This window comes from Octopus bimaculoides, chromosome 12, assembly GCF_046866305.1.
Source record: "Octopus bimaculoides isolate indiv1 chromosome 12, ASM4686630v1, whole genome shotgun sequence".
In the NCBI taxonomy this organism is placed as follows: Eukaryota; Metazoa; Mollusca; class Cephalopoda; order Octopoda; family Octopodidae; genus Octopus; species Octopus bimaculoides.
In genome coordinates this window covers 14,299,861-14,325,571 of record NC_142939.1, presented here as the reverse complement: position 1 = coordinate 14,325,571, position 25,711 = coordinate 14,299,861, and the positions used below count along the sequence as shown (strand labels likewise).

The window sequence follows — 25,711 nt, the reverse complement described above, 5'->3', positions numbered from 1 at the left end:
ATACAAACACACACACACACACACACACACACACACATACAGACACACACACATCTGTTTGTTGTCTACACTACCTGTCTTCGTCTTTTGTTTTTTTTGTGAATTCTCCCTATATATATATATATATATCAAAAAACAAAAAAGCAACATGCTACTCCATTTATTTAACTAATGCGAGCATTACATTAAATGCAAAATGCAGAGCAATCAATTTTGAATCTAAATATATATATATATATAGTTGGAAAAGGATGCGTGGCATTCGATCATATAATAATATAAATAATATAAATATATAGATATATGCATATATCCATACATATATGTACATACCTACATCTATATGTATACATACATGCATATATGGGTATAGGACATAAAAAAAAACGTTAAACACAATGAGAAACGAAAACAGAAAACGAACTTTTTTCGAACAACGAAAAAACAAACAAACAAACAAACAAACAAAGAAACGAGACATGCAACATAAAGAGTATATCCCTTCGTCAGTTGTCCCTGTCCATCTACTCCGCGTTTCGAGTCCTGTTCTTGTTAACACTTTCACCCTCCGCAAAAAATTCCAAATTTTATTTCGTTTGCTTTGCGGGAAGGATTGTTCCAACGAAGTCGCGTATTGTCCTTGCCTTCGAAACGCGGAGTAGATGGAACGGGACAGCTGACGAAGGGATATACTCTTTATGCTGCATGTCTCGTTTCTCTGTTTGTTTTTTTTTTCGTTGTTCGAAAAAAGTTCGTTTTCTGTTTTCGTTTTTCGTTTCTCATTCTGGCTGATCAGACTCATTAGACGTACTAAAATTACAACAATCTACGACAGTTATAACTGTCTCTCCTAAAAAAGTCTCAAAACTTTGGAATGCATCTTTTCTATTTAATTAGTTATAAAGATTAAAGTATCTTTTAAACATTATACCTAAATTGTATTGAATATTGATTATACTGTTGTCTTAACTTTCAGTATAGTATTATAACCTGGAGGGGAACGGAAAAAATATGTGAATATTAACGGGTTAATGTAACGTCATACACAATAGATTCTAATACTTGAATTAATGAGACATAAACACGACCTGAAATAACAAACTTAGATTCTGTTACAATAAACCCCGCTCCCCCCAAAAAACAAAAACAAAAAATAACTGAAAGTTGAGAAATTAGCATCAACTGAAAATGATGTCTAACTACTAATAGAGTTAATTACTTTTCTAAGAACAGTGTAATTAATGCAGCCTGGACTGTTTCACAGTCGTGATCCAGTGACAAAACAAACTAAGATAGGTTGCTTTCTCTAGTCGCAAACTAAGCATACAGAGACTGATTTGGTTCCAATTATTGACGATTACATAAGCTAAAATAATGAGAAAGAAATTGTTTTGCTCAGAAACAACGATATACGCTTTTCTGTCAAGACCAGACGATTTTATTTTGTTTGTGAACAAAAACAATTTATTTTACGTTTACTAACAATTACGGGCAACAATTAACCGCTTAGTTTTTTGTTTTCCTTCTCCAATTAAGAGACAAATTTCGATTCATTAATAATTGTTTGCATATGTTATTCAGTACATTAGTAACTACTGCGGTCGAGAGCGCTACCAATGAGTTGATTGGTCAGTCAAACATATAAACGCTTTACTGACTTTAAAATTTCGTTATTAGATAGAAAAGACAATAATCAATAAGATGAGAACGAAAGTTTATTGTGGCAAAATTACATTTTCTTACAAGATTTTTTCTCCTAAAAAAGAACAAGACGGTGTAGTTGTGCTATCTTTCGTCTTTTATCATTCACTAGCAGTATAACCCGGCGCTGCTCGGGATTAAGCTAGGATTATTAAATGATTAAGTCCTTTATTTCAAACCAAAATAAGTAACAACGACATCAGATTTGAGCGAAATCCGTTGAAATTGGTTTGGCTGAAAATGGTTTGCTGGCAATTTGATTGGGAAATCCCATAAGGAATCAGTTTATTGGTTATTTTCACTTATTGACTCTTTTTTGAAATGTTGCATTAGAGATCTGCATAGGAGAAGGTTGATCTGAAGGTTTGCATTGGGGATCTGGATTGGAGTAACTTAGGAAAGCTTACCAACAACCTTAACCAAAAAATAAGGAGCCTGTCCCTTCTATGTTAACTGTAACCCTAACCCTAACTCTGACCCTAGAACCGTAACCCTAACCCTAATCCTAATCCTAACCGTAACACCCTAGTGGAAATCGTGCGGGTGTTAATCTGAAAAATTACCAAACCCTTTTTGTGGTCCTAAAACGGGTTGGGGGGTGGGGTGACTGACAAATTGTTACATACGTTTTTGTTTCATAGTTGTGAAATATAAACAAAACTCTTTCGCTCCCAAAGTAGTATATGTGCGTATGTGTGAGAGAAAGATGAACGATTTAAAATAAATAAATGACTTAAAATAAATATATTTGAATTGTTGTGTGAGAAAGTATATATAATCTTAGTATAGAATATAGTGTCTTTCAAAAACGTCTTATATTTGAAACTATATCTCATGTTTAAGAAAACAAATGCATTTTACTCTGTCTTCCTTAGCTACGTTTTCTTTCGTAATACGCTTTGTCTCCCTCTTCCACTTGTTCGTTCCTTTTTTTTTTGTTTTGTTAGACGCTGTCTTGGTGAGAGAAATTTTTTTTCCTTAGCCGCTTTGTCTCCCTCTTCCACTTTTTCATTTTTTTTTTTTTTTAGACGCTTGACAATCACTCTGTTCCTCCCCTTGTCACAAACACGCTATTTCTTTCTTTCTCTCTCTCTTTCTTTCTCTCTCTCTTTCTTTCTTTCTCTCTCTTTCTTTCTTTCTCCCTCTCTTTCTTTCTTTCTTTCTCTCTCTCTTGCTTTATCTCTCTTCTTCACGCGCGTACGCACAGATTTGACTTCGCCATGTCAACAAACTTCAAAATTGGTAAAAGTTTATCGATTTTTACAGCTATACGCAGGTGCCTCTGTGAGAAAAAGTTGACAAAAACACAGATAGGGTCATGAACAATGTCCTCCTAAAATTGGAGCGACATGCGTGCTAATTTGTGGACGTGCATAACCCACATCACGTACACACACACACAAACATCTTGTGTTTTATAGATATTGATTTGTGCCAATTAGTGAACTGCGGTCATGCTGGGGCACCACTTTGAACGATTTTTGCTGAACAAATCGTTCTCGGTACTTACGTTTTAAAGTCTGGTATATATATTCTATCAGTCTGTTTTGCCGAACCGCTAAGTTACAAGGCCGTAAACAAACTGACGCTTGTTGTCAAGCTGTGTGGGGGGACATACACAGTCACAAAGACACCCCCACACATACATTTATGCACAACGGGCTTCCACATAGTTTCCGTCTAAACCAAAGGTTCTCAACTGGGGTATATATGGCCCCTGAAGGTCCATATAAGATTTTTGGGGGTCCATGCAACAAAATAGTAAATCGGGGATCTACAATAGTATTTTAGGGCCCCTGAAAAATTTTTGTTTTAGTATTGGTATGTACTGGTAGTATTGGTATGTATTGCAAGAAACAGGAGTGGCTGTGTGGTAAGTAGCTTGCTTGTCAACCACATGGTTCTAGGTTCAGTTCCACTGCGTGGCACCTTGGGCAAGTGTCTTCTACTATAGCCTCGGGCCGACCAAAGCCTTGTGAGTGGATTTGGTAGACGGAAACTGAAAGAAGCCCGTCGTATATATGTATATATATATGTATGTGTGTGTATATGTTTGTGTGTCTGTGTTTGTCCCCCCCCCAACTTCGCTTGACAACCGATGCTGGTGTGTTTACGTTCCCGTAACTTAATGGTTCGGCAAAAAGAGACCGATAGAATAAGTACTAGGCTTACAAAGAATAAGTCCTGGGGTCGATTTGCTCGACTAAAGGCGGTGCTCCAGCATGGCCACAGTCAAATGACTGAAACAAGTAAAAGAGTAAAAGAGTAAAGAGTAAACAGCTAGGTTTCGTTCTCTGCCATTTTACATACATAGTTCAACCTACGCAAGTTAATGTGTGAGAAACAAAATAGAAATTTTGAAAGAAGTATCTATAAAACTAGTTTTTTAAACATCGAATGGCTATGGGGGTCCACCGGAACACAATAGTAATCAAAGGGGTCCATAGATAAAAAATGGTTGAGTAACCCTAGTCTAAACGATCAAACTTGGATACACAGATCACAATGATTCTCGTTGAATCCCATGTGTCAGGCTGTCATCTAAAATTGTCGTTCATTTGTTTTAATTGATATTATTTTCGTGCAAGGATGTTTTCACCTGAATACAAAACTAAAATTTTCATGTTTGTTCATTTTCTCATTTATTTATTCATGTTGGTTTTTTTTTACCTGTGTTTTTGTTTTAATGTCATAAATGCCATTATTCTATTATTAATGCGAACTCACGTTAAATTATAAAACACAATAATCAATATAAATATAATTATATTTTGTTTAAATAATTGGAAACTAACGCTGCGTTTGTATGGAAATATATCTCCGTGGTAGAGCATTCGAATGCAGATCGAGAGTCTCCCGATTCGAACCCGAGTGGCCCTCTACTAAATTTTTCTTTAAAAAAAATATATTAATACTTTTTCTCACTCTTCGTTTTCGCATTGTAGAATACTGTGTTGAAGCCATCGTGTTTATATATATGTGTGTGTCTATGCATACGTACATACATACACGCAGGCGCAGGAGTGGCTGTGTTGTAAGTAGCTTGTTTACCAACCACATGGTTCCGGGTTCATTCCTACTGCATGACACCTTGGGCAAGTGTCTTCTACTACAGCCTCAGGCCGACCAAAGCTTTCTGAGTGGATTTGGTAGACAGAAACTGAAAGAAGCCCATCGTATATATGGATATATCTATGTGTGTGTATATGTTTGTTTGTCTGTGTTTGTTCCCCCAGCATCACTTGACAACCGATGGTGGTGTGTTTACGTCCCCGTAACTTAGCGGTTCGGCAAAAGAGACCGATAGAATAAGTACTAGGCTTACAAAGAATAAGTGCTAGGGTCGATTTGCTCGACTAAATGCAGTGCTCCAGCATGACCGCAGTCAAATGACTGAAACAAGTAAAAGAGTATATATATAATCCTTTCTATAATAGGTACAAATTCTGAAATTTGTGGGAAGCGGGTAAGTCGATAGCATTGATCCTAGTGCGTAACTGGTACTTATTGAGACCCCTCGATCTGCAGTCGAATGCTCTACCACTGAGCTATATCCCCAAACTTGCATGCCATCGCAATTTTCCTTCTCTTATAAATGTTGGCATTAAACATTTTGCTTAATTTAAAATGGAATGAAAAAAAACCTGAAGGGGACACCCAGGTTCGAACCAGGGACCTCTCGATCTGTAGTCGAATGCTCTACTACTAAGCTATATCCCCAAACTTGCATGCGATTGCAATTTTCCTTCTCTTATAAATGTTGGCATTAAACATTTTGCTTAATTTAAAATGGAATGAAAAAGAAACCTGAAGGGGACACCCGGGTTCCAACCAGGGACCTCTCGATCTGCAGTCGAATGCTCTACCACTGAGCTATATCCCCAAACTTACATGCCATCGCAATTTTCCTTCTCTTATAAATGTTGGCATTAAACATTTTGCTTAATTTAAAATGGAATGAAAAAAAACCCTGAAGGGAACACCCGGGTTCCAACCAGGGACCTCTCGATCTGCAGTCGAATGCTCTACCACTGAGCTATATCCCCAAACTTGCATGCCATCGCAATTTTCCTTCTCTTATAAATGTTGGCATTAAACATTTTGCTTAATTTAAAATGGAATGAAAAAAAAACCTGAAGGGGATACCCGGGTTCCAACCAGGGACCTCTCGATCTGCAGTCGAACGCTCTACCACTGAGCTATATCCCCAAACTCGCATGCCATCGCAATTTTCCTTCTCTTATGAATGTTGGCATTAAACATTTTGCTTAATTTAAAATGGAATGAAAAAGAAACCTGAAGGGGACACCAGGGTTCGAACCAGGGACCTCTCGATCTGCAGTCGAATGCTCTACCACTGAGTTATATCCCCAAACTTACATGTCATCGCAATTTTCCTTCTCTTATAAATGTTGGCATTAAACATTTTGCTTAATTTAAAATGGAATGAAAAAAAAACCTGAAGGGGACACCCGGGTTCGAACCAGGAACCTCTCGATCTGCAGTCGAATGCTCTACCACTGAGCTATATCCCCAAACTTGCATGCCAGCGCAATTTTCCTTCTCTTATAAATGTTGGCATTAAACATTTTGCTTAATTTAAAATGGAATGAAAAAAAAACCTGAAGGGGACACCCGGGTTCGAACCAGGGACCTCCCGATCTGCAGTCGAATGCTCTACCACTGAGCTATATCCCCAAACTTGCATGCCATCGCAATTTTCCTTCTCTTATAAATGTTGGCATTAAACATTTTGCTTAATTTAAAATGGAATGAAAAAAAACCCTGTAGGGGACACCCGGGTTCGAACCAGGGACCTCTCGATCTGCAGTTGAATGCTCTACCACTGAGCTACATCCCCAAACTTGCATGCCATCGCAATTTTCCTTCTCTTATAAATGTTGGCATTAAACATTTTGCTTAATTTAAAATGGAATGAAAAAACCTGAAGGGGACACCCGGGTTCGAACCAGGGACCTCTCGATCTGCAGTCGAATGCTCTACCACTGAGCTATATCCCCAAACTTGCATGCCATCGCAATTTTCCTTCTCTTATGAATGTTGACATTAAACATTTTGCTTAATTTAAAATGAAATGAAAAAAAACCTGAAGGGGACACCCGGGTTCGAACCAAGGACCGCTGGATCTGCAGACGAATGGTCTACCACCGAGCTATATCCCCAAACTTACATGCCATCGCAATTTTCCTTCTCTTATAAATGTTGGCATTAAACATTTTGCTTAATTTAAAATGGAATGAAAGATAAACCTGTAGGGGACACCAGGGTTCGAACCAGGGACCTCTCGATCTGCAGTCGAATGCTCTACCACTGAGCTATATCCCCAAACTTGCATGCCAGCGCAATTTTCCTTCTCTTATAAATGTTGGCATTAAACATTTCGCTTAATTTAAAATGGAATGAAAAAAAAGCCTGAAGGGGACACCCGGGTTCGAACCAGGGACCTCTCGATCTGCAGTCGAATGCTCTACCACTGAGCTATATCCCCAAACTTGCATGCCATCGCAATTTTCCTTCTCTTATAAATGTTGGCATTAAACATTTTGCTTAATTTAAAATGGAATGAAAAAAAACCCTGTAGGGGACACCCGGGTTCGAACCAGGGACCTCTCGATCTGCAGTTGAATGCTCTACCACTGAGCTATATCCCCAAACTTGCATGCCATCACAATTTTCCTTCTCTTATAAATGTTGGCATTAAACATTTTGCTTAATTTAAAATGGAATGAAAAAAAACCCTGATGGGGACACCCGGGTTCCAACCAGGGACCTTTCGATCTGCAGTCGAATGCTCTACCACTGAGCTATATCCCCAAACTTACATGTCATCGCAATTTTCCTTCTCTTATAAATGTTGGCATTAAACATTTTGCTTAATTTAAAATGGAATGAAAAAAAAACCTGAAGGGGACACCCGGGTTCGAACCAGGGACCTCTCGATCTGCAGTCGAATGCTCTACCACTGAGCTATATCCCCAAACTCGCATGCCATCGCAATTTTCCTTCTCTTATGAATGTTGACATTAAACATTTTGCTTAATTTAAAATGAAATGAAAAAAAACCCTGTAGGGGACACCCGGGTTCGAACCAGGGACCTCTCGATCTGCAGTCGAATGCTCTACCACTGAGCTATATCCCCAAACTTGCATGCCATCGTAATTTTCCTTCTCTTATAAATGTTGGCATTAAACATTTTGCTTAATTTAAAATGGAATGAAAGATAAACCTGAAGGGGACACCCGGGTTCGAACCAGGGACCTCTCGATCTGCAGTCGAATGCTCTACCACTGAGCTATATCCCCAAACTTGCATGCAATTGCAATTTTCCTTCTCTTATAAATGTTGGCATTAAACATTTTGCTTAATTTAAAATGGAATGAAAAAAAAACCTGAAGGGGACACCCGGGTTCGAACCAGTGACCTCTCGATCTGCAGTCGAATGCTCTACCACTGAGCTACATCCCCAAACTTGCAGGCCATCGCAATTTTCCTTCTCTTATAAATGTTGGCATTAAACATTTTGCTTAATATAAAATGGAATGAAAAAAAACCCTGTGGGGGACACCCGGGTTCGAACCAGGGACCTCTCGATCTGCAGACGAATGCTCTACCACTGAGCTATATCCCCAAACTTGCATGCCATCGTAATTTTCCTTCTCTTATAAATGTTGGCATTAAACATTTTGCTTAATTTAAAATGGAATGAAGAAAAGACCTAACGGAGACACCCGGGTTCCAACCAGGGACCTCTCGATCTGCAGTCGAATGCTCTACCACTGAGCTATATCCCCAAATTTGCATGCCATCGCAATTTTCCTCCTTTTATAAATGTTGGCATTAAACATTTTCATTAATTTAAAATGGAATGAAATAAAAAAAGACCTGAAGGGGACACCCGGGTTCGAACAAGGGACCTCTCGATCTGCAGTCGAATGCTCTACCATTGAGCTATATCCCCAAACTTGCATGCCAGCGCAATTTTCCTCCTTTTATAAATGTTGCCATTAAAAACTTTCATTAATTTAAAATGGAATGAAAAAGAAAAGACCTGTAGGGGACACCCGGGTTCGAACCAGGGACCTCTCGATCTGCAGTCGAATGCTCTACCACTGAGCTATATCCCCAAACTTGCATGCCATTGCAATTTTCCTTCTCTTATAAATGTTGGCATTAAACATTTTGCTTAATTTAAAATGGAATGATAAAGAAACCTGAAGGGGACACCCGGGTTCCAACCAGGGACCTCTCGATCTGCAGTCGAATGCTCTACCACTGAGCTATATCCCCAAACTTACATGCCATCGCAATTTTCCTTCTCTTATAAATGTTGGCATTAAACATTTTGCTTAATTTAAAATGGAATGAAAAAAAGCCCTGAAGGGGACACCCGGGTTCGAACCAGGGACCTCTCGATCTGCAGTCGAACGCTCTACCACTGAGCTATATCCCCAAACTCGCATGCCATCGCAATTTTCCTTCTCTTATGAATGTTGGCATTAAACATTTTGCTTAATTTAAAATGGAATGAAAAAGAAACCTTAAGGGGACACCCGGGTTCGAACCAGGGACCTCTCGTTCTGCAGTCGAATGCTCTACCACTGAGCTATATCCCCAAACTTACATGTCATCGCAATTTTCCTTCTCTTATAAATGTTGGCATTAAACATTTTGCTTAATTTAAAATGGAATGAAAAAAAAACCTGAAGGGGACACCCGGGTTCCAACCAGGGACCTTTCGATCTGCAGTCGAATGCTCTACCACTGAGCTATATCCCCAAACTTGCATGCCATCGTAATTTTCCTTCTCTTATAAATGTTGGCATTAAACATTTTGCTTAATTTAAAATGGAATGAAAAAACCTGAAGGGGACACCCGGGTTCGAACCAGGGACCTCTCGATCTGCAGTCGAATGCTCTACCACTGAGCTATATCCCCAAACTTGCATGCCATCGAAATTTTCCTTCTCTTATGAATGTTGACATTAAACATTTTGCTTAATTTAAAATGGAATGAAAAAAAACCCTGATGGGGACACCCGGGTTCCAACCAGGGACCTTTCGATCTGCAGTCGAATGCTCTACCACTGAGCTATATCCCCAAACTTGCATGCCATCGTAATTTTCCTTCTCTTATAAATGTTGGCATTAAACATTTTGCTTAATTTAAAATGGAATGAAAAAAAACCCTGTAGGGGACACCCGGGTTCGAACCAGGGACCTCTCGATCTGCAGTTGAATGCTCTACCACTGAGCTATATCCCCAAACTTGCATGCCATCACAATTTTCCTTCTCTTATAAATGTTGGCATTAAACATTTTGCTTAATTTAAAATGGAATGAAAAAAAACCCTGATGGGGACACCCGGGTTCCAACCAGGGACCTTTCGATCTGCAGTCGAATGCTCTACCACTGAGCTATATCCCCAAACTTACATGTCATCGCAATTTTCCTTCTCTTATAAATGTTGGCATTAAACATTTTGCTTAATTTAAAATGGAATGAAAAAAAAACCTGAAGGGGACACCCGGGTTCGAACCAGGGACCTCTCGATCTGCAGTCGAATGCTCTACCACTGAGCTATATCCCCAAACTCGCATGCCATCGCAATTTTCCTTCTCTTATGAATGTTGACATTAAACATTTTGCTTAATTTAAAATGAAATGAAAAAAAACCCTGTAGGGGACACCCGGGTTCGAACCAGGGACCTCTCGATCTGCAGTCGAATGCTCTACCACTGAGCTATATCCCCAAACTTGCATGCCATCGTAATTTTCCTTCTCTTATAAATGTTGGCATTAAACATTTTGCTTAATTTAAAATGGAATGAAAGATAAACCTGAAGGGGACACCCGGGTTCGAACCAGGGACCTCTCGATCTGCAGTCGAATGCTCTACCACTGAGCTATATCCCCAAACTTGCATGCAATTGCAATTTTCCTTCTCTTATAAATGTTGGCATTAAACATTTTGCTTAATTTAAAATGGAATGAAAAAAAAACCTGAAGGGGACACCCGGGTTCGAACCAGTGACCTCTCGATCTGCAGTCGAATGCTCTACCACTGAGCTACATCCCCAAACTTGCATGCCATCGCAATTTTCCTTCTCTTATAAATGTTGGCATTAAACATTTTGCTTAATTTAAAATGGAATGAAAAAAAAACTGAAGGGGACCGGGTTCGAACCAGGGACCTCTCGATCTGCAGACGAATGCTCTACCACTGAGCTATATCCCCAAACTTGCATGCCATCGTAATTTTCCTTCTCTTATAAATGTTGGCATTAAACATTTTGCTTAATTTAAAATGGAATGAAGAAAAGACCTAACGGAGACACCCGGGTTCCAACCAGGGACCTCTCGATCTGCAGTCGAATGCTCTACCACTGAGCTATATCCCCAAATTTGCATGCCATCGCAATTTTCCTCCTTTTATAAATGTTGGCATTAAACATTTTCATTAATTTAAAATGGAATGAAATAAAAAAAGACCTGAAGGGGACACCCGGGTTCGAACAAGGGACCTCTCGATCTGCAGTCGAATGCTCTACCATTGAGCTATATCCCCAAACTTGCATGCCAGCGCAATTTTCCTCCTTTTATAAATGTTGCCATTAAAAACTTTCATTAATTTAAAATGGAATGAAAAAGAAAAGACCTGTAGGGGACACCCGGGTTCGAACCAGGGACCTCTCGATCTGCAGTCGAATGCTCTACCACTGAGCTATATCCCCAAACTTGCATGCCATTGCAATTTTCCTTCTCTTATAAATGTTGGCATTAAACATTTTGCTTAATTTAAAATGGAATGATAAAGAAACCTGAAGGGGACACCCGGGTTCCAACCAGGGACCTCTCGATCTGCAGTCGAATGCTCTACCACTGAGCTATATCCCCAAACTTACATGCCATCGCAATTTTCCTTCTCTTATAAATGTTGGCATTAAACATTTTGCTTAATTTAAAATGGAATGAAAAAAAGCCCTGAAGGGGACACCCGGGTTCGAACCAGGGACCTCTCGATCTGCAGTCGAACGCTCTACCACTGAGCTATATCCCCAAACTCGCATGCCATCGCAATTTTCCTTCTCTTATGAATGTTGGCATTAAACATTTTGCTTAATTTAAAATGGAATGAAAAAGAAACCTGAAGGGGACACCAGGGTTCGAACCAGGGACCTCTCGTTCTGCAGTCGAATGCTCTACCACTGAGCTATATCCCCAAACTTACATGTCATCGCAATTTTCCTTCTCTTATAAATGTTGGCATTAAACATTTTGCTTAATTTAAAATGGAATGAAAAAAAAACCTGAAGGGGACACCCGGGTTCCAACCAGGGACCTTTCGATCTGCAGTCGAATGCTCTACCACTGAGCTATATCCCCAAACTTGCATGCCATCGAAATTTTCCTTCTCTTATGAATGTTGACATTAAACATTTTGCTTAATTTAAAATGAAATGAAAAAAAACCTGAAGGGGACACCCGGGTTCGAACCAGGGACCGCTGGACCTGCAGACGAATGCTCTACCACCGAGCTATATCCCCAAACTTACATGCCAGCGCAATTTTCCTTCTCTTATAAATGTTGGCATTAAACATTTTGCTTAATTTAAAATGGAATGAAAGATAAACCTGAAGGGGACACCCGGGTTCGAACCAGGGACCTCTCGATCTGCAGTCGAATGCTCTACCACTGAGCTATATCCCCAAACTTGCATGCCAGCGCAATTTTCCTTCTCTTATAAATGTTGGCATTAAACATTTTGCTTAATTTAAAATGGAATGAAAAAAAAACCTGAAGGGGACACCCGGGTTCGAACCAGGGACCTCTCGATCTGCAGTCGAATGCTCTACCACTGAGCTATATCCCCAAACTTGCATGCCATCGCAATTTTCCTTCTCTTATAAATGTTGGCATTAAACATTTTGCTTAATTTAAAATGGAATGAAAAAAAACCCTGTAGGGGACACCCGGGTTCGAACCAGGGACCTCTCGATCTGCAATTGAATGCTCTACCACTGAGCTATATCCCCAAACTTGCATGCCATCACAATTTTCCTTCTCTTATAAATGTTGGCATTAAACATTTTGCTTAATTTAAAATGGAATGAAAAAAAACCCTGAAGGGGACACCCGGGTTCCAACCAGGGACCTTTCGATCTGCAGTCGAATGCTCTACCACTGAGCTATATCCCCAAACTTGCATGCCATCGTAATTTTCCTTCTCTTATAAATGTTGGCATTAAACATTTTGCTTAATTTAAAATGGAATGAAACAAAAACCTGAAGGGGACACCCGGGTTCGAACCAGGGACCTCTCGATCTGCAGTCGAATGCTCTACCACTGAGCTATATCCCCAAACTTACATGTCATCGCAATTTTCCTTCTCTTATAAATGTTGGCATTAAACATTTTGCTTAATTTAAAATGGAATGAAAAAAAAACCTGAAGGGGACACCCGGGTTCGAACCAGGGACCTCTCGATCTGCAGTCGAATGCTCTACCACTGAGCTATATCCCCAAACTTGCATGCCATCGCAATTTTCCTTCTCTTATGAATGTTGACATTAAACATTTTGCTTAATTTAAAATGAAATGAAAAAAAACCCTGTAGGGGACACCCGGGACCTCTCGATCTGCAGTCGAATGCTCTACCACTGAGCTATATCCCCAAACTTACATGTCATCGCAATTTTCCTTCTCTTATAAATGTTGGCATTAAACATTTTGCTTAATTTAAAATGGAATGAAAAAAAAACTGAAGGGGACCGGGTTCGAACCAGGGACCTCTCGATCTGCAGTCGAATGCTCCACCACTGAGCTATATCCCCAAACTCGCATGCCATCGTAATTTTCCTTCTCTTATAAATGTTGGCATTAAACATTTTGCTTAATTTAAAATGGAATGAAGAAAAGACCTAACGGGGACACCCGGGTTCCAACCAGGGACCTCTCGATCTGCAGTCGAATGCTCTACCACTGAGCTATATCCCCAAATTTGCATGCCATCGCAATTTTCCTCCTTTTATAAATGTTGGCATTAAACATTTTCATTAATTTAAAATGGAATGAAATAAAAAAAGACCTGAAGGGGACACCCGGGTTCGAACAAGGGACCTCTCGATCTGCAGTCGAATGCTCTACCATTGAGCTATATCCCCAAACTTGCATGCCAGCGCAATTTTCCTCCTTTTATAAATGTTGCCATTAAAAACTTTCATTAATTTAAAATGGAATGAAAACGAAAAGACCTGTAGGGGACACCCGGGTTCCAACCAGGGACCTCTCGATCTGCAGTCGAATGCTCTACCACTGAGCTATATCCCCAAACTTGCATGCCATTGCAATTTTCCTCCTTTTATAAATGTTGGCATTAAACATTTTCATTAATTTAAAATGGAATGAAAAAATAAAGACCTGAAGGGGACACCCGGGTTCCAACCAGGGACCTCTCGATCTGCAGTCGAATGCTCTACCACTGAGCTATATCCCCAAACTTACATGCCATCGCAATTTTCCTTCTCTTATAAATGTTGGCATTAAACATTTTGCTTAATTTAAAATGGAATGAAAAAAAAACCTGAAGGGGACACCCGGGTCCGAACCAGGGACCTCTCGATCTGCAGTCGAATGCTCTACCACTGAGCTATATCCCCAAACTTGTATGCCAGCGCAATTTTCCTTCTCTTATAAATGTTGGCATTAAACATTTTGCTTAATTTAAAATGGAATGAAAAAAAAACCTGAAGGGGACACCCGGGTTCCAACCAGGGACCTCTCGATCTGCAGTCGAATGCTCTACCACTGAGCTATATCCCCAAACTTGCATGCCATCGCAATTTTCCTTCTCTTATAAATGTTGGCATTAAACATTTTGCTTAATTTAAAATGGAATGAAAAAAAACCCTGAAGGGGACACCCGGGTTCCAACCAGGGACCTTTCGATCTGCAGTCGAATGCTCTACCACTGAGCTATATCCCCAAACTTGCATGCCATCGTAATTTTCCTTCTCTTATAAATGTTGGCATTAAACATTTTGCTTAATTTAAAATGGAATGAAAAAAAAACCTGAAGGGGACACCCGGGTTCGAACCAGGGACCTCTCGATCTGCAGTCGAATGCTCTACCACTGAGCTATATCCCCAAACTTACATGTCATCGCAATTTTCCTTCTCTTATAAATGTTGGCATTAAACATTTTGCTTAATTTAAAATGGAATGAAAAAAAACCCTGTGGGGGACACCCGGGTTCGAACCAGGGACCTCTCGATCTGCAGTCGAATGCTCTACCACTGAGCTATATCCCCAAACTTGCTTGCCATCGCAATTTTCCTTCTCTTATAAATGTTGGCATTAAACATTTTGCTTAATATAAAATGGAATGAAAAAAAACCTGAAGGGGACACCCGGGTTCGAACCAGGGACCTCTCGATCTGCAGTCGAATGCTCTACCACTGAGCTATATCCCCAAACTTGCATGCCATCGTAATTTTCCTTCTCTTATAAATGTTGGCATTAAACATTTTGCTTAATTTAAAATGGAATGAAGAAAAGACCTAACGGGGACACCCGGGTTCCAACCAGGGACCTCTCGATCTGCAGTCGAATGCTCTACCACTGAGCTATATCCCCAAACTTACATGTCATCGCAATTTTCCTTCTCTTATAAATGTTGGCATTAAACATTTTGCTTAATTTAAAATGGAATGAAAAAAAAACCTGAAGGGGACACCCGGGTTCGAACCAGGGACCTCTCGATCTGCAGTCGAATGCTCTACCACTGAGCTATATCCCCAAACTTAAGCCATCGCAATTTTCTTTCTCTTATAAATGTTGGCATTAAACATTTTGCTTAATATAAAATGGAATGAAAAAAAACCCTGTGGGGGACACCCGGGTTCGAACCAGGGACCTCTCGATCTGCAGTCGAATGCTCTACCACTGAGCTATATCCCCAAACTTGCATGCCGTCGTAATTTTCCTTCTCTTATAAATGTTGGCATTAAACATTTTGCTTAATTTAAAATGGAATGAAAAAACCTGAAGGGGACACCCGGGTTCGAACCAGGGACCTCTCGATCTGCAGTCGAATGCTCTACCACTGAGCTATATCCCCAAACTTGCATGCCATCGCAATTTTCCTTCTCTTATGAATGTTGACATTAAACATTTTGCTTAATTTAAAATGAAATGAAAAAATACCTGAAGGGGACACCCGGGTTCGAACCAAGGACCGCTGGATCTGCAGACGAATGCTCTACCACCGAGCTATATCCCCAAACTTACATGCCATCGCAATTTTCCTTCTCTTATAAATGTTGGCATTAAACATTTTGCTTAATTTAAAATGGAATGAAAGATAAACCTGAAGGGGACACCCGGGTTCGAACCAGGGACCTCTCGATCTGCAGTCGAATGCTCTACCACTGAGATATATCCCCAAACTTGCATGCAATCGCAATTTTCCTTCTCTTATAAATGTTGGCATTAAACATTTTGCTTTATTTAAAATGGAATGAAAAAAAAACCTGAAGGGGACACCCTGGTTCGAACCAGTGACCTCTCGATCTGCAGTCGAATGCTCTACCACTGAGCTATATCCCCAAACTTGCATGCCATCGCAATTTTCCTTCTCTTATAAATGTTGGCATTAAACATTTTGCTTAATTTAAAATGGAATGAAAAAAAAACTGAAGGGGACCGGGTTCGAACCAGGGACCTCTCGATCTGCAGTCGAATGCTCCACCACTGAGCTATATCCCCAAACTCGCATGCCATCGTAATTTTCCTTCTCTTATAAATGTTGGCATTAAACATTTTGCTTAATTTAAAATGGAATGAAGAAAAGACCTAACGGGGACACCCGGGTTCCAACCAGGGACCTCTCGATCTGCAGTCGAATGCTCTACCACTGAGCTATATCCCCAAATTTGCATGCCATCGCAATTTTCCTCCTTTTATAAATGTTGGCATTAAACATTTTCATTAATTTAAAATGGAATGAAATAAAAAAAGACCTGAAGGGGACACCCGGGTTCGAACAAGGGACCTCTCGATCTGCAGTCGAATGCTCTACCATTGAGCTATATCCCCAAACTTGCATGCCAGCGCAATTTTCCTCCTTTTATAAATGTTGCCATTAAAAATTTTCATTAATTTAAAATGGAATGAAAAAGAAAAGACCTGTAGGGGACACCCGGGTTCGAATGCTCTACCACTGAGCTATATCCCCAAACTTGCATGCCATTGCAATTTTCCTCCTTTTATAAATGTTGGCATTAAACATTTTCATTAATTTAAAATGGAATGAAAAAAAAAAGACCTGAAGGGGACACCCGGGTTCGAACCAAGGACCTCTCGATCTGCAGTCGAATGCTCTACCACTGAGCTATATCCCCAAACTTGCATGCCAGTGCAATTTTCCTTCTCTTATAAATGTTGGCATTAAACATTTTGCTTAATTTAAAATGGAATGAAAAAAAAACCTGAAGGGGACACCCGGGTTCGAACCAGGGACCTCTCGATCTGCAGTCGAATGCTCTACCACTGAGCTATATCCCCAGACTTGCATGCCATCGCAATTTTCCTTCTCTTATAAATGTTGGCATTAAACATTTTGCTTAATTTAAAATGGAATGAAGAAAAGACCTAAAGGGGACACCCGGGTTCGAACCAGGGACCTCTCGATCTGCAGTCGAATGCTCTACCACTGAGCTATATCCCCAAACTTGCATACCATCGCAATTTTCCTTCTCTTATAAATGTTGGCATTAAACATTTTGCTTAATTTAAAATGGAATGAAAAAAAAACTGAAGGGGACCGGGTTCGAACCAGGGACCTCTCGATCTGCAGTCGAATGCTCCACCACTGAGCTATATCCCCAAACTCGCATGCCATCGTAATTTTCCTTCTCTTATAAATGTTGGCATTAAACATTTTGCTTAATTTAAAATGGAATGAAGAAAAGACCTAACGGGGACACCCGGGTTCCAACCAGGGACCTCTCGATCTGCAGTCGAATGCTCTACCACTGAGCTATATCCCCAAATTTGCATGCCATCGCAATTTTCCTCCTTTTATAAATGTTGGCATTAAACATTTTCATTAATTTAAAATGGAATGAAATAAAAAAAGACCTGAAGGGGACACCCGGGTTCGAACAAGGGACCTCTCGATCTGCAGTCGAATGCTCTACCATTGAGCTATATCCCCAAACTTGCATGCCAGCGCAATTTTCCTCCTTTTATAAATGTTGCCATTAAAAATTTTCATTAATTTAAAATGGAATGAAAAAGAAAAGACCTGTAGGGGACACCCGGGTTCGAATGCTCTACCACTGAGCTATATCCCCAAACTTGCATGCCATTGCAATTTTCCTCCTTTTATAAATGTTGGCATTAAACATTTTCATTAATTTAAAATGGAATGAAAAAAAAAAGACCTGAAGGGGACACCCGGGTTCGAACCAAGGACCTCTCGATCTGCAGTCGAATGCTCTACCACTGAGCTATATCCCCAAACTTGCATGCCAGTGCAATTTTCCTTCTCTTATAAATGTTGGCATTAAACATTTTGCTTAATTTAAAATGGAATGAAAAAAAAACCTGAAGGGGACACCCGGGTTCGAACCAGGGACCTCTCGATCTGCAGTCGAATGCTCTACCACTGAGCTATATCCCCAGACTTGCATGCCATCGCAATTTTCCTTCTCTTATAAATGTTGGCATTAAACATTTTGCTTAATTTAAAATGGAATGAAGAAAAGACCTAAAGGGGACACCCGGGTTCGAACCAGGGACCTCTCGATCTGCAGTCGAATGCTCTACCACTGAGCTATATCCCCAAACTTGCATACCATCGCAATTTTCCTTCTCTTATAAATGTTGGCATTAAACATTTTGCTTAATTTAAAATGGAATGAAAAAAAAACCTGAAGGGGACACCCGGGTTCGAACTAGGGACCTCTCGATCTGCAGTCGAATGCTCTACCACTGAGCTATATCCCCAAACTTGCATGCCATCGCAATTTTCCTTCTCTTATAAATGTTGGCATTAAACATTTTGCTTAATTTAAAATGGAATGAAGAAAAGACCTGAAGGGGACACCCGGCTTCGAACCAGGGACCTCTCGATCTGCAGTCGAATGCTCTACCACTGAGCTATATCCCCAAACTTGAATGCCATCGCAATTTTCCTTCTCTTATAAATGTTGGCATTAAACATTTTGCTTAATTTAAAATGGAATGAAAAAAAAACTGAAGGGGACCGGGTTCGAACCAGGGACCTCTCGATCTGCAGTCGAATGCTCTACCACTGAGCTATATCCCCAAACTTGCATGCCATCGTAATTTTCCTTCTCTTATAAATGTTGGCATTAAACATTTTGCTTAATTTAAAATGGAATGAAGAAAAGACCTGACGGGGACACCCGGGTTCCAACCAGGGACCTCTCGATCTGCAGTCGAATGCTCTACCACTGAGCTATATCCCCAAATTTGCATGCTATCGCAATTTTCATCCTTTTATAAATGTTGGCATTAAACATTTTCATTAATTTAAAATGGAATGAAAAAAAACCCTGAAGGGGACACCCGGGTTCCAACCAGGGACCTCTCGATCTGCAGTCGAATGCTCTACCACTGAGCTATATCCCCAAACTTGCATGCCATCGCAATTTTCCTTCTCTTATAAATGTTGGCATTAAACATTTTGCTTAATTTAAAATAGAATGAAAAAAAACCTGAAGGGGACACCCGGGTTCCAACCAGGGACCTCTCGATCTGCAGTCGAATGCTCTACCACTGAGCTATATCCCCAAACTTGCATGCCATCGCAATTTTCCTTCTCTTATAAATGTTGGCATTAAACATTTTGCTTAATTTAAAATGGAATGAAAAAAAACCCTGAAGTGGACACCCGGGTTCCAACCAGGGTCCTCTCGATCTGCAGTCGAATGCTCTACCACTGAGCTATATCCCCAAACTTGCATGCCATCGTAATTTTCCTTCTCTTATAAATGTTGGCATTAAACATTTTGCTTAATTTAAAATGGAATGAAAAAAAAACCTGAAGGGGACACCCGGGTTCGAACCAGGGACCTCTCGATCTGCAGTCGAACGCTCTACCACTGAGCTATATCCCCAAACATGCATGCCATCGCAATTTTCCTTCTCTTATGAATGTTGGCATTAGACATTTTGCTTAATTTAAAATGGAATGAAAAAAAAACCTGAAGGGGACACCCGGGTTCCAATCAGGGACCTCTCGATCTGCAGTCGAATGCTCTACCACTGAGCTATATCCCCAAACTTACATGCCATCGCAATTTTCCTTCTCTTATAAATGTTGGCATTAAACATTTTGCTTAATTTAAAATGGAATGAAAAAAAAACCTGAAGGGGACACCCGGGTTCGAACCAGGGACCTCTCGATCTGCAGTCGAATGCTCTACCACTGAGTTATATCCCCAAACTTGCATGCCATCGCAATTTTCCTTCTCTTATAAATGTTGGCATTAAACATTTTGCTTAATTTAAAATGGAATGAAAAAAAAACCTGAAGGGGACACCCGGGTTCGAACCAGGGACCTCTCGATCTGCAGTCGAATGCTCTACCACTGAGCTATATCTCCAAACTTGCATGCCATCGCAATTTTCCTTCTCTTATAAATGTTGGCATTAAACATTTTGCTTAATTTAAAATGGAATGAAGAAAAGACTTGAAGGGGACACCCGGGTTCGAACCAGGGACCTCTCGATCTGCAGTCGAATGCTCTACCACTGAGCTATATACCCAAACTTGCATGCCGTCGCAATTTTCCTTCTCTTATAAATGTTGGCATTAAACATTTTGCTTAATTTAAAATGGAATGAAAAAAAAACTGAAGGGGACCGGGTTCGAACCAGGGACCTCTCGATCTGCAGTCGAATGCTCTACCACTGAGCTATATCCCCAAACTTGCATGCCATCGTAATTTTCCTTCTCTTATAAATGTTGGCATTAAACATTTTCATTAATTTAAAATGGAATGAAAAAAAAATGACCTGAAGGGGACACCCGGGTTCGAACCAGGGACCTCTCGATCTGCAGTCGAATGCTCTACCACTGAGCTATATCCCCAAACGTCGTTCTTATCTTATTTTAATCTATTTAAACAAAATATACATGCTCTTGTATTGATTATTATTATTGATGTTATAATGTGACCTCCTTTAATGATATGTGTGGGAAAGAAGTTGAAAAAAAAGACACGAACAAATGTATAAAGAAATATATCATTATTATTATTGTTATACCGAGGTGAGAACATCCATTACATTAATTACTGCTTGACTTCATGAACAAAGTCACAGTAATTGGGGTAGTTGTTTACTTCACCTGCTGGGCTGCAAAGCTTAACAAGGTCAATATGACACAGTTTGGCCCAGTTGCAGCAGGTGCAAAGGAAATTCTATTCTATGTTTCGACGCTACTGTATCAAAGGCAGCCATGAGCATTCTCAAGCGAAGAGACAGACTGGTGAATGACACCAAGCCTTGCAATTGGAGATTATTACAGACCATTAGTGATGATCAATAAAGCAAGCGCCAAAGAGTCTCTTCAGAGAATCCTTGTAATCTTTTTTTTCGGTGTCCCTTTAACACGGTCGTGTGTGGAGGTTTCGCCTCACAGCGCAATCTTTGGCAGGCACCGAACCTACGTTATGGAAACGTGCCTCCTCGTTGCAGCTGCGATTTGTGGAACGCAGCCTCAATGTTGGCAAGTTCCAGCTGCGACACCATTGCTTGCTGAGGATAGAGTAAAGGCGACGCTGTTGGAAGCATTCAATGGGTCGTAGGCGGTGACGGTGTGCAACCCACCACTCAGCTGAGTTCAGGATAGTGGTGATGGTCAGCACAACAGGTCTGTACAAACTGATATTTGCGTCTAAATTCAGATGCTTGGTGTTCTAGATTCTTTCGTACAGATTACCGAATATACTGCTTGGTTTGCTAGTCTGTTGTCAAATTCTTTGTCGTTCTTAGCGTCTGATGAAATTATGCACCTCGGGTTCGCTGAACTGACGGAACGATCTTGGTCCAGTCTCACAGATGGTGGTGCAAGGAGAGTGATTGTCTTCCTTAAGTTTGAGCAGGGGCAACACTTCAGACTTCTTCACGTTGACTTCCACTCCAAAGAGATCGTTAGTCAATGAGTAGCAGGGCTGACTTCGATTGGGCAACAAATACAGCATCACTGGCAAAAACTAGCTACTGCATGGAATTTTGCTGCATATTAGTGCGAACCTATTGTCGGTTGAAGTTGAACAGGCTGACATTTGTGGCATCAAATCGAAAGATCGCCTAAGCTAATCGAAGTCTTCTTTGGGTCTTACTGGTTTCATACTGTTCCGACTGCCTGTTCAGTAGAGACGTCCTGACTCTAAAGAGCGCCTGCCAATCTGCACTGTGCAGATTATCTACAACGCTTTTGTATCGATCTGTTTCAATGTTCTTTTTCAATAAGCGCATGAAACGAAAAGGGCAATTAGATAAGTTTTGTTGTCTTTGTGATACTGAGAATTGAGAAACTGAATGTCTTCACAATGGCTGAGTATTTTGTAAGAGAGAATTTCTGTGGAATACATCGTTTATTAATTTTTCAGAAAGAGAGAAAAACTCAAGAGAGAAAACCCATACCCCAACTCCCAATATAGTTAGTGAATTGGTTTGAGTCGCTAGAGCTTTGGAGACAATACTTCGGGTTATTTGTTTCATATCTCTGCGCTCTGAGTTCAAATTCTGTCGAGGTCAACTTTGCCCTTCATCCTCTCGGGGGTCGATAAAAAGAACAAAGAAACAATCTAAAGTAGTGGATTGGCTGAACTGCAAGAACGGTGAACCGAATATTTCTTGCGATATACGTTCCAGTTCTTTGCGTTTTGAGTTCAAATTCTACCATGACCTACTTGAGTACTGGCCTACTTGGGTACTGACTTAACACCACTACCTTGCTACTTGTGTGACTTGAGCGGAATTTCACGCTGGCGCAAGCATTCAGTCCAGGCTTCCACTCTTTTCTACTTCTCTTCCACCTTTGTCAGAGGCCCGGTAACGAATCATGGAAACTGGCATTCGCTCTTGGGATGAGTGGGTGGGGGTGGGAGTGAAAGAGAAAATAAAAGATGCAGTGATTTATTTTAGTTGTTTACTTCAGCAAGTGAATTTGAAAAGTTTTAGATTAACAAATTCCTGCATAAAATGTAATTCTTCATGAATGTTTGGAATGAAGCTCCAATTTCTAAATGTATTGGTGATGCAAATATAGCACCACTTATAAATGATTGTGATGCAAAGTATCATAGAATTGATGTTTTATGGAGTTTGTCTTCAGAAAGATGGGAAAAAATTTAAGTATCTGTACAAAAAGCGAAGAGGCTTTAATTGCGTTTCTTCACGCTATACTAACGAAGAAAAAGCAATTAAGATTCCAATTAAGCTAAACAAAACTTCAAGTAGACATTGTTTAGGCTAGATGGTGCATTGTCTTTTTTCATTCCATTATAACTGAAAGAGAGAGAGAGAGAGAGAGAGAGAGAGAGAGAGAGAGACAAGACAGTTAGGTATATGCTAGGTGTATATTAGAAAGGCAACCTTGGTGTGTGTAATAGAATATTTATTTTACTATTTAATAGTTCTGGATATGCAAACGTTAATTGATGTCAAAGAGTAAATGTAAAAAAAAAACCGAATATATATAAATGAAAATGAGCTGAGAGAAATAACTGAGAATGGCCAGTAGCATGTACTCCGCCGTTTACGACGATGAGGGTTCCAGTTGATCCGACCAACAGAACAGCTTGATCGTGAAATTAACGTGTAAGTGGCTGAGCACTCCACAGACACGTGTACCCTTAACAGGGTTCAACGTGACACAGAATATGACAAAGCTGGCCCCTTTTGAAATATAGGTACAGCTCATTTTTGACAGCTGAGTAGACAGGAGCAATGTGAAATAAAGGATCTTGCTCAAAGATACGGCACCCCGCTGCGAATCGAATTCACGATCGTGAGCCGAACCCTCAGTTTAGAAATGTGAGATTATGTAGATCCTGTCATTTTGATTGCCCCAACGAGGATGGGCTTCACAAAATACCATGCAGTGGGACCGAACCCGAAAACACATGACTGCAAAACGATCGTCTCAACCATAAATCCGCTGTTACATCTGAACCATACTAATTCTGATGAGTTATCTTTCTTTTCCTTTATCTTTTACTTGTTTCAGTCATTAGACTGCGGCCATGCTGGGGCACTGCCTTAAAGGTAGTCGAATTAATCGACCCCAGTACATTGTTAAAGCCTGCTACATGTTCTATCACTATCTCTTGCCGAACCGCTAGGTTACGTAAACGTAAACATACCACCACAGTGGTGGGGGACAAACACACACACACACACACACACACACACACACACACACACACACACATTGTATATATACATGCCAATACTGTATATATATACTACGGGATTCTTTCAGTTTCCATCTACCAAACTAACTTATAAGACCCGAGGCTATAGTAGAAGACATTTATCCAAGGTGTGGAACTGAACTCGAAGCCATGTGGTTGGGAAGCAAACTTCTTACCACACAGCTACACCTGCTATTTACACCTTTAATTTCAAAGTCTGAAAAATCTAGAGAAAACAAAATGTATGCATTACGCTAGTTTCTATGGTAATTAGTTTTCAGTATTTATTCTTATTTTCCAATATTACTGTGAAGATTTAACATTTTTATTTAAATTAATTGACATCCTTGGATCACACGTGTCACATTGTCACGTTTATTTGTCATTCATCTGTTTATATTTTTAGTTGTCGACAATGTTTGGATATTTCTGGTGTCATTCCATCACGTTAGTTTTTCTTGTTTTTCAGGTTTTGTCAAAATGGAGTCCGTCACAAATACCAATAACCAAAATGAATATACATTTATTTATTTTTGTTTAAATAGCTAAAATAACGCGTGAGGTATACGTGGGGGATATAGCTCAGTGGTAGAGCATTCGACTGCAGATCGAGAGGTCCCCGGTTCGAACCCGGGTGTCCCCTTCTGTTTTTTTTTCAGATTTCGATAGGGTTTTGCATTCGTCTTATATTTTGAGTTTTCTTAACATACTATTTCCCTTCCTTCACTTCTTTCTTTATTTCTTTTTTCTTTCTTTCTTTCTTTCTTCCCTTCTTTCTTTCTTTCCTTCCTTCTTTCTTTCTTTCTTTCTTTCTTTCTTTCTTCCTGTAATTTCATCGTGAGATTGTTGTTTCCATTACTGATAGTTTATTTATATTTTAATACCATATTTACTTTCCTTCGTCAAATACAATTATCTCTTTACCTTATCTTTTTTTGTGTGCGTGTATTTGTTTGTACATCTTATAATGATTTGAGAAATTCCTCATTTGATTTCATTTCTCTTTACGAAATTGCCAGTCCATGAGATCAGCCTCGAATATTCCAATCAAGACGGTCGTATATATGATGAAGACATAGGTCAATGTATTATACTGCAATAAGATCAAGAGGTGTCACGCACATAGTGAACCGAAAAGGTACTTTTGATAAGTTGTAACAGTCATATTTCTAGTTGTACAGACCAATTACACATGCTGCGTTGTGGCATTCAACGAGTCACTGGAATAAATTTTTGTATATATATTCTACCTCAGTCTTCAGAGTCGGGTTGACTGTCTTACGGTTTAAATTCCGGCGACCTGCGTTTTGAGCTGAAATCCGCTGATATTAGCTTGACTTGTTCTTCTCTTGGGATCGACAAATAAGGTACGAACCCAAAAGGGTCGATTGGCAGAACCGTTAGAGTGTTAGAAGAATTTCCTTGCAGCGTCCGTTCCAGCATTGTAACTACTATGTCAGTGACGGCGTTGTTGCTAAGCTGTATTGAGGCGTTCCTTTTTCTTGAGTAATATCGATGCTGGAAAGATGA

General features: G+C 40.0%; 70 non-coding genes across 70 annotated transcripts; 1 reads left to right on the top strand and 69 right to left on the bottom strand.

Moving 5' to 3' along the window:
* Positions 1-5,349: 5,349 nt before the first annotated feature.
* On the bottom strand, positions 5,350-5,421 carry Trnac-aca (transfer RNA cysteine (anticodon ACA)). Its single transcript has one exon. It is a non-coding gene; the product is annotated as a tRNA-Cys (tRNA).
* A 91-nt stretch (positions 5,422-5,512) lies between these two features.
* On the bottom strand, positions 5,513-5,584 carry Trnac-gca (transfer RNA cysteine (anticodon GCA)). The gene has a single exon. It is a non-coding gene; the product is annotated as a tRNA-Cys (tRNA).
* A 254-nt stretch (positions 5,585-5,838) lies between these two features.
* On the bottom strand, positions 5,839-5,910 carry Trnac-gca (transfer RNA cysteine (anticodon GCA)). The gene has a single exon. It is a non-coding gene; the product is annotated as a tRNA-Cys (tRNA).
* Positions 5,911-6,164: 254 nt separating this feature from the next.
* On the bottom strand, positions 6,165-6,236 carry Trnac-gca (transfer RNA cysteine (anticodon GCA)). Its single transcript has one exon. It is a non-coding gene; the product is annotated as a tRNA-Cys (tRNA).
* A 91-nt stretch (positions 6,237-6,327) lies between these two features.
* On the bottom strand, positions 6,328-6,399 carry Trnac-gca (transfer RNA cysteine (anticodon GCA)). The gene has a single exon. It is a non-coding gene; the product is annotated as a tRNA-Cys (tRNA).
* Positions 6,400-6,490: 91 nt separating this feature from the next.
* Trnac-gca (transfer RNA cysteine (anticodon GCA)) lies at positions 6,491-6,562 on the bottom strand. The gene has a single exon. It is a non-coding gene; the product is annotated as a tRNA-Cys (tRNA).
* An 88-nt stretch (positions 6,563-6,650) lies between these two features.
* Positions 6,651-6,722, bottom strand: Trnac-gca (transfer RNA cysteine (anticodon GCA)). Its single transcript has one exon. It is a non-coding gene; the product is annotated as a tRNA-Cys (tRNA).
* Positions 6,723-6,975: 253 nt separating this feature from the next.
* Trnac-gca (transfer RNA cysteine (anticodon GCA)) lies at positions 6,976-7,047 on the bottom strand. The gene has a single exon. It is a non-coding gene; the product is annotated as a tRNA-Cys (tRNA).
* A 91-nt stretch (positions 7,048-7,138) lies between these two features.
* Trnac-gca (transfer RNA cysteine (anticodon GCA)) lies at positions 7,139-7,210 on the bottom strand. Its single transcript has one exon. It is a non-coding gene; the product is annotated as a tRNA-Cys (tRNA).
* Positions 7,211-7,301: 91 nt separating this feature from the next.
* Positions 7,302-7,373, bottom strand: Trnac-gca (transfer RNA cysteine (anticodon GCA)). Its single transcript has one exon. It is a non-coding gene; the product is annotated as a tRNA-Cys (tRNA).
* A 91-nt stretch (positions 7,374-7,464) lies between these two features.
* Trnac-gca (transfer RNA cysteine (anticodon GCA)) lies at positions 7,465-7,536 on the bottom strand. Its single transcript has one exon. It is a non-coding gene; the product is annotated as a tRNA-Cys (tRNA).
* Positions 7,537-7,627: 91 nt separating this feature from the next.
* Trnac-gca (transfer RNA cysteine (anticodon GCA)) lies at positions 7,628-7,699 on the bottom strand. Its single transcript has one exon. It is a non-coding gene; the product is annotated as a tRNA-Cys (tRNA).
* Positions 7,700-7,790: 91 nt separating this feature from the next.
* Positions 7,791-7,862, bottom strand: Trnac-gca (transfer RNA cysteine (anticodon GCA)). Its single transcript has one exon. It is a non-coding gene; the product is annotated as a tRNA-Cys (tRNA).
* Positions 7,863-7,953: 91 nt separating this feature from the next.
* On the bottom strand, positions 7,954-8,025 carry Trnac-gca (transfer RNA cysteine (anticodon GCA)). Its single transcript has one exon. It is a non-coding gene; the product is annotated as a tRNA-Cys (tRNA).
* Positions 8,026-8,279: 254 nt separating this feature from the next.
* Positions 8,280-8,351, bottom strand: Trnac-gca (transfer RNA cysteine (anticodon GCA)). Its single transcript has one exon. It is a non-coding gene; the product is annotated as a tRNA-Cys (tRNA).
* A 91-nt stretch (positions 8,352-8,442) lies between these two features.
* Positions 8,443-8,514, bottom strand: Trnac-gca (transfer RNA cysteine (anticodon GCA)). Its single transcript has one exon. It is a non-coding gene; the product is annotated as a tRNA-Cys (tRNA).
* Positions 8,515-8,775: 261 nt separating this feature from the next.
* Trnac-gca (transfer RNA cysteine (anticodon GCA)) lies at positions 8,776-8,847 on the bottom strand. Its single transcript has one exon. It is a non-coding gene; the product is annotated as a tRNA-Cys (tRNA).
* Positions 8,848-8,938: 91 nt separating this feature from the next.
* Positions 8,939-9,010, bottom strand: Trnac-gca (transfer RNA cysteine (anticodon GCA)). The gene has a single exon. It is a non-coding gene; the product is annotated as a tRNA-Cys (tRNA).
* A 91-nt stretch (positions 9,011-9,101) lies between these two features.
* Positions 9,102-9,173, bottom strand: Trnac-gca (transfer RNA cysteine (anticodon GCA)). Its single transcript has one exon. It is a non-coding gene; the product is annotated as a tRNA-Cys (tRNA).
* Positions 9,174-9,427: 254 nt separating this feature from the next.
* Trnac-gca (transfer RNA cysteine (anticodon GCA)) lies at positions 9,428-9,499 on the bottom strand. The gene has a single exon. It is a non-coding gene; the product is annotated as a tRNA-Cys (tRNA).
* An 88-nt stretch (positions 9,500-9,587) lies between these two features.
* On the bottom strand, positions 9,588-9,659 carry Trnac-gca (transfer RNA cysteine (anticodon GCA)). The gene has a single exon. It is a non-coding gene; the product is annotated as a tRNA-Cys (tRNA).
* A 91-nt stretch (positions 9,660-9,750) lies between these two features.
* On the bottom strand, positions 9,751-9,822 carry Trnac-gca (transfer RNA cysteine (anticodon GCA)). Its single transcript has one exon. It is a non-coding gene; the product is annotated as a tRNA-Cys (tRNA).
* A 91-nt stretch (positions 9,823-9,913) lies between these two features.
* Trnac-gca (transfer RNA cysteine (anticodon GCA)) lies at positions 9,914-9,985 on the bottom strand. Its single transcript has one exon. It is a non-coding gene; the product is annotated as a tRNA-Cys (tRNA).
* A 91-nt stretch (positions 9,986-10,076) lies between these two features.
* Trnac-gca (transfer RNA cysteine (anticodon GCA)) lies at positions 10,077-10,148 on the bottom strand. The gene has a single exon. It is a non-coding gene; the product is annotated as a tRNA-Cys (tRNA).
* Positions 10,149-10,239: 91 nt separating this feature from the next.
* Trnac-gca (transfer RNA cysteine (anticodon GCA)) lies at positions 10,240-10,311 on the bottom strand. Its single transcript has one exon. It is a non-coding gene; the product is annotated as a tRNA-Cys (tRNA).
* A 91-nt stretch (positions 10,312-10,402) lies between these two features.
* Trnac-gca (transfer RNA cysteine (anticodon GCA)) lies at positions 10,403-10,474 on the bottom strand. The gene has a single exon. It is a non-coding gene; the product is annotated as a tRNA-Cys (tRNA).
* A 91-nt stretch (positions 10,475-10,565) lies between these two features.
* Trnac-gca (transfer RNA cysteine (anticodon GCA)) lies at positions 10,566-10,637 on the bottom strand. Its single transcript has one exon. It is a non-coding gene; the product is annotated as a tRNA-Cys (tRNA).
* Positions 10,638-11,050: 413 nt separating this feature from the next.
* Trnac-gca (transfer RNA cysteine (anticodon GCA)) lies at positions 11,051-11,122 on the bottom strand. Its single transcript has one exon. It is a non-coding gene; the product is annotated as a tRNA-Cys (tRNA).
* A 261-nt stretch (positions 11,123-11,383) lies between these two features.
* On the bottom strand, positions 11,384-11,455 carry Trnac-gca (transfer RNA cysteine (anticodon GCA)). Its single transcript has one exon. It is a non-coding gene; the product is annotated as a tRNA-Cys (tRNA).
* Positions 11,456-11,546: 91 nt separating this feature from the next.
* Trnac-gca (transfer RNA cysteine (anticodon GCA)) lies at positions 11,547-11,618 on the bottom strand. Its single transcript has one exon. It is a non-coding gene; the product is annotated as a tRNA-Cys (tRNA).
* A 91-nt stretch (positions 11,619-11,709) lies between these two features.
* Trnac-gca (transfer RNA cysteine (anticodon GCA)) lies at positions 11,710-11,781 on the bottom strand. The gene has a single exon. It is a non-coding gene; the product is annotated as a tRNA-Cys (tRNA).
* Positions 11,782-12,035: 254 nt separating this feature from the next.
* On the bottom strand, positions 12,036-12,107 carry Trnac-gca (transfer RNA cysteine (anticodon GCA)). The gene has a single exon. It is a non-coding gene; the product is annotated as a tRNA-Cys (tRNA).
* Positions 12,108-12,360: 253 nt separating this feature from the next.
* Trnac-gca (transfer RNA cysteine (anticodon GCA)) lies at positions 12,361-12,432 on the bottom strand. The gene has a single exon. It is a non-coding gene; the product is annotated as a tRNA-Cys (tRNA).
* A 91-nt stretch (positions 12,433-12,523) lies between these two features.
* On the bottom strand, positions 12,524-12,595 carry Trnac-gca (transfer RNA cysteine (anticodon GCA)). Its single transcript has one exon. It is a non-coding gene; the product is annotated as a tRNA-Cys (tRNA).
* A 91-nt stretch (positions 12,596-12,686) lies between these two features.
* On the bottom strand, positions 12,687-12,758 carry Trnac-gca (transfer RNA cysteine (anticodon GCA)). The gene has a single exon. It is a non-coding gene; the product is annotated as a tRNA-Cys (tRNA).
* Positions 12,759-12,849: 91 nt separating this feature from the next.
* Trnac-gca (transfer RNA cysteine (anticodon GCA)) lies at positions 12,850-12,921 on the bottom strand. The gene has a single exon. It is a non-coding gene; the product is annotated as a tRNA-Cys (tRNA).
* Positions 12,922-13,012: 91 nt separating this feature from the next.
* On the bottom strand, positions 13,013-13,084 carry Trnac-gca (transfer RNA cysteine (anticodon GCA)). Its single transcript has one exon. It is a non-coding gene; the product is annotated as a tRNA-Cys (tRNA).
* Positions 13,085-13,175: 91 nt separating this feature from the next.
* On the bottom strand, positions 13,176-13,247 carry Trnac-gca (transfer RNA cysteine (anticodon GCA)). The gene has a single exon. It is a non-coding gene; the product is annotated as a tRNA-Cys (tRNA).
* A 401-nt stretch (positions 13,248-13,648) lies between these two features.
* Trnac-gca (transfer RNA cysteine (anticodon GCA)) lies at positions 13,649-13,720 on the bottom strand. Its single transcript has one exon. It is a non-coding gene; the product is annotated as a tRNA-Cys (tRNA).
* Positions 13,721-13,981: 261 nt separating this feature from the next.
* On the bottom strand, positions 13,982-14,053 carry Trnac-gca (transfer RNA cysteine (anticodon GCA)). Its single transcript has one exon. It is a non-coding gene; the product is annotated as a tRNA-Cys (tRNA).
* A 94-nt stretch (positions 14,054-14,147) lies between these two features.
* Trnac-gca (transfer RNA cysteine (anticodon GCA)) lies at positions 14,148-14,219 on the bottom strand. Its single transcript has one exon. It is a non-coding gene; the product is annotated as a tRNA-Cys (tRNA).
* A 91-nt stretch (positions 14,220-14,310) lies between these two features.
* Positions 14,311-14,382, bottom strand: Trnac-gca (transfer RNA cysteine (anticodon GCA)). Its single transcript has one exon. It is a non-coding gene; the product is annotated as a tRNA-Cys (tRNA).
* Positions 14,383-14,473: 91 nt separating this feature from the next.
* Positions 14,474-14,545, bottom strand: Trnac-gca (transfer RNA cysteine (anticodon GCA)). Its single transcript has one exon. It is a non-coding gene; the product is annotated as a tRNA-Cys (tRNA).
* Positions 14,546-14,636: 91 nt separating this feature from the next.
* Trnac-gca (transfer RNA cysteine (anticodon GCA)) lies at positions 14,637-14,708 on the bottom strand. Its single transcript has one exon. It is a non-coding gene; the product is annotated as a tRNA-Cys (tRNA).
* A 91-nt stretch (positions 14,709-14,799) lies between these two features.
* Trnac-gca (transfer RNA cysteine (anticodon GCA)) lies at positions 14,800-14,871 on the bottom strand. Its single transcript has one exon. It is a non-coding gene; the product is annotated as a tRNA-Cys (tRNA).
* Positions 14,872-14,962: 91 nt separating this feature from the next.
* Trnac-gca (transfer RNA cysteine (anticodon GCA)) lies at positions 14,963-15,034 on the bottom strand. The gene has a single exon. It is a non-coding gene; the product is annotated as a tRNA-Cys (tRNA).
* A 90-nt stretch (positions 15,035-15,124) lies between these two features.
* Positions 15,125-15,196, bottom strand: Trnac-gca (transfer RNA cysteine (anticodon GCA)). Its single transcript has one exon. It is a non-coding gene; the product is annotated as a tRNA-Cys (tRNA).
* Positions 15,197-15,287: 91 nt separating this feature from the next.
* On the bottom strand, positions 15,288-15,359 carry Trnac-gca (transfer RNA cysteine (anticodon GCA)). The gene has a single exon. It is a non-coding gene; the product is annotated as a tRNA-Cys (tRNA).
* A 91-nt stretch (positions 15,360-15,450) lies between these two features.
* Trnac-gca (transfer RNA cysteine (anticodon GCA)) lies at positions 15,451-15,522 on the bottom strand. Its single transcript has one exon. It is a non-coding gene; the product is annotated as a tRNA-Cys (tRNA).
* An 89-nt stretch (positions 15,523-15,611) lies between these two features.
* On the bottom strand, positions 15,612-15,683 carry Trnac-gca (transfer RNA cysteine (anticodon GCA)). Its single transcript has one exon. It is a non-coding gene; the product is annotated as a tRNA-Cys (tRNA).
* Positions 15,684-15,771: 88 nt separating this feature from the next.
* Trnac-gca (transfer RNA cysteine (anticodon GCA)) lies at positions 15,772-15,843 on the bottom strand. Its single transcript has one exon. It is a non-coding gene; the product is annotated as a tRNA-Cys (tRNA).
* A 253-nt stretch (positions 15,844-16,096) lies between these two features.
* On the bottom strand, positions 16,097-16,168 carry Trnac-gca (transfer RNA cysteine (anticodon GCA)). The gene has a single exon. It is a non-coding gene; the product is annotated as a tRNA-Cys (tRNA).
* A 413-nt stretch (positions 16,169-16,581) lies between these two features.
* Positions 16,582-16,653, bottom strand: Trnac-gca (transfer RNA cysteine (anticodon GCA)). Its single transcript has one exon. It is a non-coding gene; the product is annotated as a tRNA-Cys (tRNA).
* A 400-nt stretch (positions 16,654-17,053) lies between these two features.
* On the bottom strand, positions 17,054-17,125 carry Trnac-gca (transfer RNA cysteine (anticodon GCA)). Its single transcript has one exon. It is a non-coding gene; the product is annotated as a tRNA-Cys (tRNA).
* A 91-nt stretch (positions 17,126-17,216) lies between these two features.
* Positions 17,217-17,288, bottom strand: Trnac-gca (transfer RNA cysteine (anticodon GCA)). The gene has a single exon. It is a non-coding gene; the product is annotated as a tRNA-Cys (tRNA).
* A 91-nt stretch (positions 17,289-17,379) lies between these two features.
* Trnac-gca (transfer RNA cysteine (anticodon GCA)) lies at positions 17,380-17,451 on the bottom strand. Its single transcript has one exon. It is a non-coding gene; the product is annotated as a tRNA-Cys (tRNA).
* Positions 17,452-17,701: 250 nt separating this feature from the next.
* Positions 17,702-17,773, bottom strand: Trnac-gca (transfer RNA cysteine (anticodon GCA)). Its single transcript has one exon. It is a non-coding gene; the product is annotated as a tRNA-Cys (tRNA).
* Positions 17,774-18,173: 400 nt separating this feature from the next.
* On the bottom strand, positions 18,174-18,245 carry Trnac-gca (transfer RNA cysteine (anticodon GCA)). Its single transcript has one exon. It is a non-coding gene; the product is annotated as a tRNA-Cys (tRNA).
* Positions 18,246-18,336: 91 nt separating this feature from the next.
* On the bottom strand, positions 18,337-18,408 carry Trnac-gca (transfer RNA cysteine (anticodon GCA)). Its single transcript has one exon. It is a non-coding gene; the product is annotated as a tRNA-Cys (tRNA).
* A 91-nt stretch (positions 18,409-18,499) lies between these two features.
* Positions 18,500-18,571, bottom strand: Trnac-gca (transfer RNA cysteine (anticodon GCA)). The gene has a single exon. It is a non-coding gene; the product is annotated as a tRNA-Cys (tRNA).
* Positions 18,572-18,662: 91 nt separating this feature from the next.
* Trnac-gca (transfer RNA cysteine (anticodon GCA)) lies at positions 18,663-18,734 on the bottom strand. The gene has a single exon. It is a non-coding gene; the product is annotated as a tRNA-Cys (tRNA).
* Positions 18,735-18,825: 91 nt separating this feature from the next.
* Positions 18,826-18,897, bottom strand: Trnac-gca (transfer RNA cysteine (anticodon GCA)). The gene has a single exon. It is a non-coding gene; the product is annotated as a tRNA-Cys (tRNA).
* A 250-nt stretch (positions 18,898-19,147) lies between these two features.
* Trnac-gca (transfer RNA cysteine (anticodon GCA)) lies at positions 19,148-19,219 on the bottom strand. Its single transcript has one exon. It is a non-coding gene; the product is annotated as a tRNA-Cys (tRNA).
* Positions 19,220-19,310: 91 nt separating this feature from the next.
* On the bottom strand, positions 19,311-19,382 carry Trnac-gca (transfer RNA cysteine (anticodon GCA)). The gene has a single exon. It is a non-coding gene; the product is annotated as a tRNA-Cys (tRNA).
* Positions 19,383-19,472: 90 nt separating this feature from the next.
* On the bottom strand, positions 19,473-19,544 carry Trnac-gca (transfer RNA cysteine (anticodon GCA)). The gene has a single exon. It is a non-coding gene; the product is annotated as a tRNA-Cys (tRNA).
* Positions 19,545-19,798: 254 nt separating this feature from the next.
* Trnac-gca (transfer RNA cysteine (anticodon GCA)) lies at positions 19,799-19,870 on the bottom strand. Its single transcript has one exon. It is a non-coding gene; the product is annotated as a tRNA-Cys (tRNA).
* A 417-nt stretch (positions 19,871-20,287) lies between these two features.
* On the bottom strand, positions 20,288-20,359 carry Trnac-gca (transfer RNA cysteine (anticodon GCA)). Its single transcript has one exon. It is a non-coding gene; the product is annotated as a tRNA-Cys (tRNA).
* Positions 20,360-20,450: 91 nt separating this feature from the next.
* Positions 20,451-20,522, bottom strand: Trnac-gca (transfer RNA cysteine (anticodon GCA)). The gene has a single exon. It is a non-coding gene; the product is annotated as a tRNA-Cys (tRNA).
* A 253-nt stretch (positions 20,523-20,775) lies between these two features.
* Positions 20,776-20,847, bottom strand: Trnac-gca (transfer RNA cysteine (anticodon GCA)). Its single transcript has one exon. It is a non-coding gene; the product is annotated as a tRNA-Cys (tRNA).
* A 3,905-nt stretch (positions 20,848-24,752) lies between these two features.
* Positions 24,753-24,824, top strand: Trnac-gca (transfer RNA cysteine (anticodon GCA)). Its single transcript has one exon. It is a non-coding gene; the product is annotated as a tRNA-Cys (tRNA).
* Positions 24,825-25,711: the final 887 nt, after the last annotated feature.